This window comes from Cynocephalus volans, chromosome 4, assembly GCF_027409185.1.
Source record: "Cynocephalus volans isolate mCynVol1 chromosome 4, mCynVol1.pri, whole genome shotgun sequence".
Classification (NCBI taxonomy): Eukaryota; Metazoa; Chordata; class Mammalia; order Dermoptera; family Cynocephalidae; genus Cynocephalus; species Cynocephalus volans.
This window is the reverse complement of record NC_084463.1, coordinates 105,067,847-105,078,206: the sequence shown is the minus strand read 5'-3', so window position 1 is coordinate 105,078,206 and position 10,360 is coordinate 105,067,847. Positions and strand designations below refer to the sequence as shown.

General features: G+C 32.4%; 1 pseudogene; it reads left to right on the top strand.

Moving 5' to 3' along the window:
• Positions 1 to 4,906: 4,906 nt before the first annotated feature.
• LOC134376345 (olfactory receptor-like protein OLF2) overlaps positions 4,907 to 10,360 on the top strand; it is a 65,961-nt pseudogene continuing 60,507 nt past the window's right edge.

Sequence of the window (10,360 nt, the reverse complement as noted above, 5' to 3'; positions counted from 1 at the left end):
TAGGCATATAAAAATTTGTATGTCACACAAGCACTCATTACAATGGAATTGATACCTAAAAATATTATGCATTTAATTATCTCTCCATTTTTCAAATGGTTGTATCAATTGATACTTATAATAGCAATGTTTACTATTTCTAAAGATATAATCCTCTTCTTGAGCAGCATGTAGTATTATCAGAATTTATGATCTTGCTCTATGTAAAATGCTTTATTGTAGCTATATTTTCAATATATCTGATTTTGAGGTAGGTCATATTTTAATATTTTACTGATTTTTTTCTTTTGTGAAGTGCCTTCATATGCCAATTTATCAACCTGCCTTTAATTATTTGTCTTTATTCTTATGTACTTGAAAATTTTTTGTATATTATGAATATTATGCATTTTTCAGTTATAAATCTTGAAAATGTATTTGACTTTTGGCTATACTTTCTTCCTTCATGTCCTTTGATAAAGAGCAAGTCTGAATTTTAACTTAGTCAAATACATTCCTTTTCTAATTTTTCTTTTTTTTGTAATTGTTTCAGATTTTATTTATCTATAATTGAGGTCAAAAGCTGTTCTTCTATATAATATTCAATACTATATTTTGTTCTTTTTATATATTCCTCAAAGTGTTACTTGCAGTTCTTTTCTGTGAATGGTATTAGTTTTGGGTCTGTGACAGTTTCTTTTATTTGTTCAACATGCTTCCCTGTAGGCAGACAGAGGATAATTCCAATGTGACTTGCTTTGAATAATGCAGAGTGAGTGAAGGTGTTATACACTACATCACAGAAGAAGCTTTAAATGCTACTGTGTGGTTTGAATTACTTTTCTCCTTGAGCTTATGCCTTCAACATGGAGAGCAGCATATATCTCCAAGAGTGAGTGTTCCTTCCCCCTGGGTCATGCAATGGGAACGTATGGGAAGTTGGGCCAATCTTGGTCAAACCGAGCATAGCAGAGCTGTAGTCAAGACCAGCATTCATTAACTACTTTGCTTCTGCCATGTGGATATTCCACTTCACATGCTATTTACTGAATAACAAATCTATTATCTGTTTGCACTGTCAACTCGCCAACATTGTTATAAACTAAGTGTCCATGTATGCATTATCAGCCTTACTGTTAGCTATTGCTGCACTTTTTAAAACTGTGCCAAAACCAATGTCTTAAAAGGAAGATAATTTATTTTAAAAGATCTACAGTTCACCTAATGTTTCTCCATTTCAGGTTGTAGGGGCTAGGAAAAATTTGCTTCATACTACAGTTCTGCCATTGTCTTTCACCATCCTGAGACTAGTTTGCTATTTATGAAAATATCACAAAGTAAGAGGCCCAAGGAAACTATTCACAATCTCTTAAAGCTGAAACTATGAATTGCCACACAGTCTGTTTTTCCATCATGTCATCGAACATGTCACATGGCTGAGCTCTAATTCAAGAGTGCGGAAATACATTTCACCAGTAATGAAATATGAAAAATTTATGAACATATTGAGATGATGAAAATTTGGACCCAATCACTCAGTCCACCTCATTCAGTTTCATAACTCTTTAGTATCTTTCATTAAAGTATATGCAATTGCATATATTCTTAATTATTATAGTTTTGAAATAAATCACAACATGCAGTAGAGCAATTTGTGCCATTTTTTCTGACCCCTGAGTAGATCATGGTTATCTTTTTCCCTTTATATTTTTATAAACAGTTCAGGATTTATTTTGTTCATATTACTGCATGCTTTTGCAGCCAGACCCTCTCATGCACTCTAAAAAAATATGTTGTCTGTTCATTAGATCTATCATTCAAGGCATTCTTAGATGTCGCTAGGCTTTTTCTTCTCTGTCAATCTCCACTTCTTCACCACCTTTGTATGCTTCTGGAGTTATAGTAAAATCATATTAGATAGTGTTTATTTTTTACACTGTCTTTAATGATGTGAGTTTATTTGAATTATTGATGTATTATTATTATTACTATTATTATTGGATTTATGAGGGAAGAGAGAGGCAATAGAAACCTATATATTGAGTTCAACATATTTAATAATAAGTCCACAATAGATAGATAAATGGTCTTACAGGTGTAACTTTTGATAAACATACATAAAGTTAAGTAACTGGACAAAGTACACAAAAAATATAAGAATTATATATTTAGATGTAGGATTATTAATTGATTTTTGTTTTCTTTTCTCTGTAGTTTCTTCTCACTATTTTTTTGTTTGTTAATATTTCTATTTTAATAAAGACAGAAGGGTATGTTTGAAAACCTTGCAAAAATGCAAAAGTACCATGATCTCCAGCATTTTCACTTCAGTGAAATATCTGTGAAATGAAGAAAGTAGCCTAAAATATGGCAGCATTTATATTTAAAAACATTACAGCAAGATTATCTTCTGTATGTATTTTTCTTTTTTTCAAAGTCCTTACTGAACATATATATACATAATGATTTATATATAACATGATATCTATAAATAATTCATTTGGAAGTTCTAAATAAAAGTTACATTGGTTATAACATTCATTTTAGTTACCAAACAGGCTCTAAAGAACATTCAGTAAAAGACTAATTGTGTAAAATGTGAAAGAGATGAATAACCACAGATTTAGAAGTATATTGTCAAATTAGATTGAGAAGGCTTTTGGTTAGGGTGTCATAGATAATTTCCACTGAGTAGTATGTTTAGGCTAGAAAATGATAGGATAAAAAATGAAAATATGAAAAGCACATCTTAATGATAACATCAAGAAACTACACTAAGTTATGGGTAATTTCTAATAGCAAAGTGAAAGACTTTGAGATGAAAAGCAGGATTATTGCTAAAAGTGAAGGTATAAGGCCAAAAACATGTATACAGTTCTCTAGAAACTTAACATTTTACAGACTGGTATGCTTGGGGTCAAAAAGAGAGATTCTGACTTCTATTCCAATCAATTGTTTGCTCCAAGGAAAGTCAAAAAGCACCCAAACATCAACATGTGTAACTAAGGCAAAGAAGGCTTGGAGTTGTTCTATTGCAATGGTGGCAATGGTCATGTCAACATCAGAATCATTCTGAGGTCAGGTGTCTATTGCCTTGAGTAGCAGACTTTTTGCACTGAAACAGTATTTTTTTAAAAAGCTACCTGAGGACCAGCTATTAGGTCCATATAGTGTAAAAAAATATATATTTTATATCTTTCAAGCATAATTTATACTAAGCCAAGTTCAAAGGAAACCCAGAATTTCAGAGAGATGATTGAGGTACCTGTGGATGATTTGTTCCAAATCCTTTTACTGAGAGGCTGAGCTATATCTTTTATGGCCTCATAGACCTATAGGTAAAGGGACAAATGTAAGGAAAACCCAAAGTTGGAGATTCAGAGAAAATATTCCCTAATGTGGATTCAGGCCATGGATACAAACACACAGGTGCGAAAGTGATCAGGAGATAAACCATACCTTTTTCAGTCTGAAACTGAGATATGACTCACCTAAGGTGCTCAGGAAACTTTAAGTCTGGAAATTGGGAGAAAGTTGTACTAGGCTTGTATTCTCAATGCCTATTGGAACACAAACAACATCCTGATTAAACTAAAACATTAAAGGCCTCAACATATTTTCATACATGATGATTTGAATGTAATATCCAGTACATAGAGAAAGCTTATCAAGTACGTAATAAGCCGAGCAATATATAAAAGACAAGGTGAATTATATGAAATATGCTAAATACTGGGCAATATATGAAAGACATGGTCAAATCAAATACAATAACTTTGCAAATTAGAATTATTGGATACATATTGTAAATCTACACACTCCATGTTTAAGAGGCATAACTTAAAAAAAATTCACAGGGAATTAGGAATCACGATATTTTACAAAAATCATGGAAAAAAAGAACTAAATAGAAGCATCATTTAAAAAATATAGCATATGAAATTAAGATCTTAAAGTTTTAATAGTAGATTAAACATAGGTGGTGAGAGAAGTAGTATATTAAAATTTTCAGAAGAGAAAATAGAATAAAAGAATAAGACAAAAACTGATAAAAAAATATATGAGGTAAGAGACACAGGTAATTTAATGCTTGCAGTAACATATTTAATGGGAATCCCAGAGTTTGGTTGGAAAAAATATAAATAAGAAAATTTGATGAGATAAACATTGAAAATTGTTCTGAAATGGATACATCTAATCCCATTTATATCTTTATACATCCATAGTAGTAACATTGTAGAAAACACAACAAATCAAAGAGAAAATTACATTTTAAAGGACCAAAAGTAGTAAATTTATAACCCTTAAAAGTGCTAATTTGACTGAGAGCTGACTTCCTATCAGCAGCAATGGTCTGAGAAAGGATAACTCCATATCTTGAAGTCTACACCCAGTAAAAATATCAATCAAGAATAAAGGGAGAGGGGAAGGTAGCTTAGGGAGTGATTGGGTAAGTGACACAATAATTACAATTTGTAATGATGAACTTGCTAATAATATTGATTTGACTATCACATACTGTACCCAAACAATGATAGTGAATCTGTACTACATAAATGTGTATAATTAATTGTGTTTCAGTTCAGAAAATTAATTTAGAAAAAAGTTAGATCATCCACTCGCCCAGAAAATACAATAAAAAACAAAAACAAAAGCAGAACACACAGACACACACAAAGAAAACAAAAGTGAATAGAAAATATTTTTCATAAAATATAATGGGGAGAATTTGTCTAAAATAGGTGCACAGTCACATAGATGTGTAAGGGTATATCACTATAAATTTTCTGATATAATTTGTGAAAAAAATTCTGCAACAGAAACTCAATACACTATATTATTCAACATACCTATCAAATGCCTCACTGATAAATGCATATTCAACCTGAATTTTAATAAAAAAATTAAAATTAAGGTAAAATACACAATGACAAGAGCTCCATATCAAGTCTATATGCAGAGTGATGGTGAGTATGTTATTTACAAAAAAATCAGATGTGCAAAAACAAAATTGCTGAGAGAAACTGAAGAAGCACAATTCACTAAACATACTAAGTTGATTTATTAAAATTGGGTTATGGTCTTTGCATTGTTAATTTTGGAAATTTTATGTTTTTAATAAATACATAATGAATCAAATTGCAGGTTTTGATTGTTGCGTTTCCAAGACTAGAAGATCAGTATTTTCATATAATTATCTATATATTTTTTTTTCTCATATGATTAAATGATTTAAAATTAATGATATTCTAAATTAGGAAGTAGGGGCATTCATCCAACTGACATGCTTATAGCTTGTTGCATGTCCCCAGTCAAGATTCTCTAGGGTGTGATTCCTCAAGGTCATGCAGTTACATTTAAATTACACACACTTTACCTAAATTTAGTTTCCAAATCTCACTCACTCTTTAGAGGCTCTCCATGCTTCCTATATCATTTTTTCCCCAAAGAGAAATAATGTGATTTATTGGAATCTTTTTTTTTGCATATTCTTAGAATGAAACTCCTGTTACCTGATTGTAAACTAGAACTTTTTTGAAAAAAGTTACATTTTTGTAAAATAATACTCAAAAATTTTATTTTTTGAATCAGAGAAGCCTTCCGTAAATAAGTCTATAAATAATCTCTGAGTTCTTAATCTGAGTGTTATATTTTAATTTTGATGTAGAAAACTCTGAAATCAGAAATCTAATATTTTTGGCATAGATACTCCCGTGTGAGTACAGCTGCAGTGCAGTTGTATACAATTAATAAATTTGAGAATAAGAACACCAGGTATTGAACTCTATTTCCTACATTGTTAAGAAACAATGTGGATTTGTTTTACAGCCTCCTTTACTTACTTTAATGATGTTTGGTCAGATTGGTGAATATGAAAATAATATTCACTATTTATTCTCAACTTTAAAAAATCTTTTAGGGAAGATTAAAAAACTAATAAAGCTTTAGATAAATATGCCAGACATTGTATAATAATTGTGATTTTAAATCCATGTAGGTGGAAGCAAATCAAAGCAGTATAACTGTGAAATCTGGATGAATCCACAAAGATTTCAGGAAAAGCGCTGCCTGGAATTTGACATTAAAAGGTAATACTGCCAGAATTTGGTGGAGAAGGAGGTCATTCTAGTTAGAAGAGATATTTTGGTGAAGTTCTTATATTAAAAAATCATGTTTTATGCATGAAATGTCAAAAATGCTGGTGTGAGTGAAATAGAGGATCAGTGTGGAATGTGGACGTGCAGTGATATTAGATATTGTGGAAATCCAGGCAGAAGTGTTTAGAATTCGGGTGTTTTGTTAGGAGGTTATCTTGAAAAACGTGTAGGGATATGAACATGACACTAAAATAAAATCTTAGCAACATCAGACTTGCAGGGTGGGAGAAGGCAGGCTGACTGAATATGCAGAGTTATCTGGCTAAGTAATGGGTGTTGAAGTGGGAATAAAAACGGGAGCATATTTTGAAAATCTCTTTTTGCTCAAAGTTCCTTTCTCACCATTGAAACCTGAGATAAAGGGAAATCTGAGGGAGACAGAGAAAGACAAGGAAAAAAATTGAAAAAGTAAAGTTTTTGTGTTGATGGTCAGAGCCTTGAGGAAATTTGTTTCTTCAACAGAAGAAAAGGAAGGGAATTGGTAAAGAAAGCCATTTTTACCATGCTTCTTAAAATGTTTTCACTCTTTGTTCTCTGTTTGCACCACTTCCTATTTCCTATAAGATATTCCTAGATATGCTAACACTTTATAATAGTCATACAGACCTGAGGGTGACAGCTCAGGTCCAGTCTAACTGAGAAACCTCACCACTACTGTTTTCTCTTCGCTGTCTAAAAGTATTGAATACCGTCATAGAAACAGAATGCTAATTCCCCAGTGGCCGTCTATGTGGAATTATGTCTGTTGTATGTAAGGATATTTTAAGTGAAATTCATATAATAGTGCATAGTTATTTAGTCTTTAGTAAGGGGGAGAAATATTGTAAGCGTTTAGTATGGGCATATATTTATATAACTTGTAGAAGACGTTTATGCGAAAGGCACATTACCTGTGTTATAGATGAGGAGATGAATCATGGATTGGTAAAGGGAATATTCCATGTTCAAGTATTAAGTGTCCAAAGAGAGGTTCAAATGAGGCACAGAAAGGCCAAAAATTAAACATGGGTACATATTTTGTACATCACACGGTGATGGTTTCTCGTTAGGAGCCATCTCTGTTCCCTCATTCCTACTCTCTTGTTATATCTGGAAGCTCAGGATGAACTCTCTGATTTCCTCCAGTAGGAATGATGAAACTGAATGAGGGAAATGAGAGTGCTGGAGCCACTTTGTCCTCTTGGGCTTCTGAGAGTTCCCAACCCTCAAGGTGCCCCTCTTCCTGCTCTTCTTGGCCATCTACACAGTCACTGTGTTTGAAAACTTAGGAATCATTGTGATCATCAGAGTCAGTCCCAAACTCTACACCCCCCATGTAATTTTTCCTCAGCAATTTACTCTTTCTTGATACTTGTTACTCCGGTGTTAATGACATATCCACATATCATGTACTCAGCACTAAAAAGGAGCAAAGTACTGATACATGCAACTACTCAAGCGATCCATGATGGATTTTAAGGGAATTATGCCGAGTGAAAAAAGGCAGATCTCAAGAGGTTACATACTGTATGATTCCATTCATACAACCATCTTGAAATTCAAAATTATAAAGATGGAGAACAGTTGGTGGTTGTCAGAGATTAAGGTGGGCAGTAGGGAGAAAGGTGGTTACAATTATAAAAGGGCAGCACTAGGGGTCCTTATGCTGGAAGTATTCTATATCCTGACTGTGGTGGTGGAAAATGAATCTATATAAGTGATAAAATTGCATTGAACCAAATACACATTCCATCTCAGGGCACTTATGACCTCCCAGGGACAACCTTGTCTTTGGCCTGTCTGCACAAAGTCCTCTAAAAATGATTAATATATACTTCAGATCAATTTTCTGCACTATGCAGAGAAGCCACTATTAGTATATTTTTCTCCTTTTGGGGGGTAAATTTCTTGATTATCTGTGTAAGATAAACCATGTGTTTATGTGTAAGATAAACCATGCTTAAATAAACTTGAAAATCAAAGAGGAAATAAAAAGCTGATATACAGCTTCTAGTATTTTTGTCTTTTTTTATTTTTGTAAATTAAGGTAAAAGATAAATCAAATGTTTCTAGGTTAAATTAGATCAAATCAGAGAAAGAAAAAAAGCAAATTATATAACAAACACTTGCTCCTCTGACACCTGTAATTTCTAAAAGCATTGAGAATATTTTTATTAAATTTAGAGAAAATATAACTATAAACAAATACATGACTTTTTCCAAAAGGCCACTTTGTGATAAACTATATACACATGGTGTTCGTGGTTTTTTTAAAAGTGCTATATCATCTTTGGTTTGAGAACCATCTATTGTTCTAAAAGGCTTTTCAATACAACTCCAGCGCTGTCGTCAGGTGACACTGGCAAAAGTGTAAATGTGGGGAAAACATCTGACATGGGTTTCAAAAGAAGATTCCCGGGCCCACCAGGTCCAAGTCCAGCTGGGTTAATAAGAGGCACAGCTGCAGAGCGGGAAGCCAAGAATGGATTCATGTCTGTTCTTCTACCAGACCTGGATTCTGTTGTATAAAAATATGGATTATTTAGTCTCCACCCTTCACAAATAAGTCAAATTGAAAAAAACCCTCTGAATATAAGTAATTGCATAAAGAAAGTTATTCTTGTATTGTTAAACTGACTAATATAGACATATATGAAAAACCAATTGACCACTACTATCAAATTTAAAATTCTACCTGGCTAGTAATAACACTGGTATTTAGCACATTTTTTGGATTACTCTTTAATTATTCAAAATGAAAGTACAAATAGGCCTCAATTCCTAAACACAAATACTAATTTATATTACTAAAATCTGATTAAAGTTCAGCCTTGATAATTCAAAACATTTTCTGATAAAAAAACAATGCTAGACATGTGTTTTCAGTTCCCAGATTTGCACCCAAATAATTTTATCTCATATACTGCTGGATACTGGATCCTACATGCAGGGTCTATGAAATATAGAAGGGTAAAAGAGGACAAGAAACAAGAGAAAGAAATAGGAGAAAGAAAAGGGGAGAGAAGATTATTTCCATGCATATTTAATATTTTATTGAAAACATTAATACTGTTTTATATTTAAATATGAGTTAAATAACTGATAGACCTCATTTACTACATAACAGTTTTTAAAAGGACCTATCTATGCTGCAAGGCAAGCTACTTACCCAGCAGATAAATGAAGAACTTGAGAACTTAATATATGGATACCTTACCTGATCCTCTTTTAGGCATTCAAAAGTTTGAAAACAATTCTCAATTAGATTATTTCTCTAAAAAGTTGAGCTAATACAGTTCCTTTTTCTTGGAATAAGTACTTAGTCTATGACCTAAAGTCTTAGTGGATAGAATCCTGCTTTATTACCCAAGACCACTAACAAGTTCATTGATAAGAGACAAGCAACCCTTTGAAGGTACCCACTTCAGCAATGGGAAACTCAAATAAAAGAGGCCTCCCAGAACAAAGAAAGCATGGAAACAAATTCATCAGATCTCCTCATTACTGAGCACCCCTGAGTTCCCAAGCTGTATTTTCCTGTGAATGACAACTTTCCTAACTCTGGGAAAGCTTCTGGTGATGCCCAATAAAAGCTCTGGCACACTTACAAATCATGGATTAAAGATTAAGCTTGCTTTTTTTCATGCAAACCCTTTATCAACTGAGATCATCACTGGCTTTTGTCTCTAATCTATACAAATCAAGTTGAGCACAGAACTTGATAAAAGAAAGGGGAGAGGGTGAGAAAGAGAAAGGAAAGGGAGGAGAAGACAACTCTGCCATAATGAATTTGGGAGTCTGCTTCAAGATGCTACAGCCTAGTGTAATAAGAAAAAATGCTTTCAGTATAGTCCATACCTCTTAGATAAAGTTACAAATTTTCACTAAATTTAGTACATAAAACTTTTATTTAATCGACAGATAAATTTTACCACTTTCTTTTTCTATAGGAGTTCAGAAAAATAGAAACATTTGTCTGAATAACTAAGGAAGTTTTTAAAATTTCAAGAGTATAAATTCTTTAATGTTTTATCCAAATTTAAGAATCTGACATGTGATATAAACTCAAGAGTATACAATAACATATTCCTTTAAAGTCCAACTAGCAAACGTATTAGTCAAAAATAAAATACGAAGATTTCAGAAAAAAAGAGAGATTTCAATAAAGAATGTATTTACAGTTTAATGGATTATAATACAATTTCAACTCAAGACATTTTACAGCATGCCAATATAGGCAATGT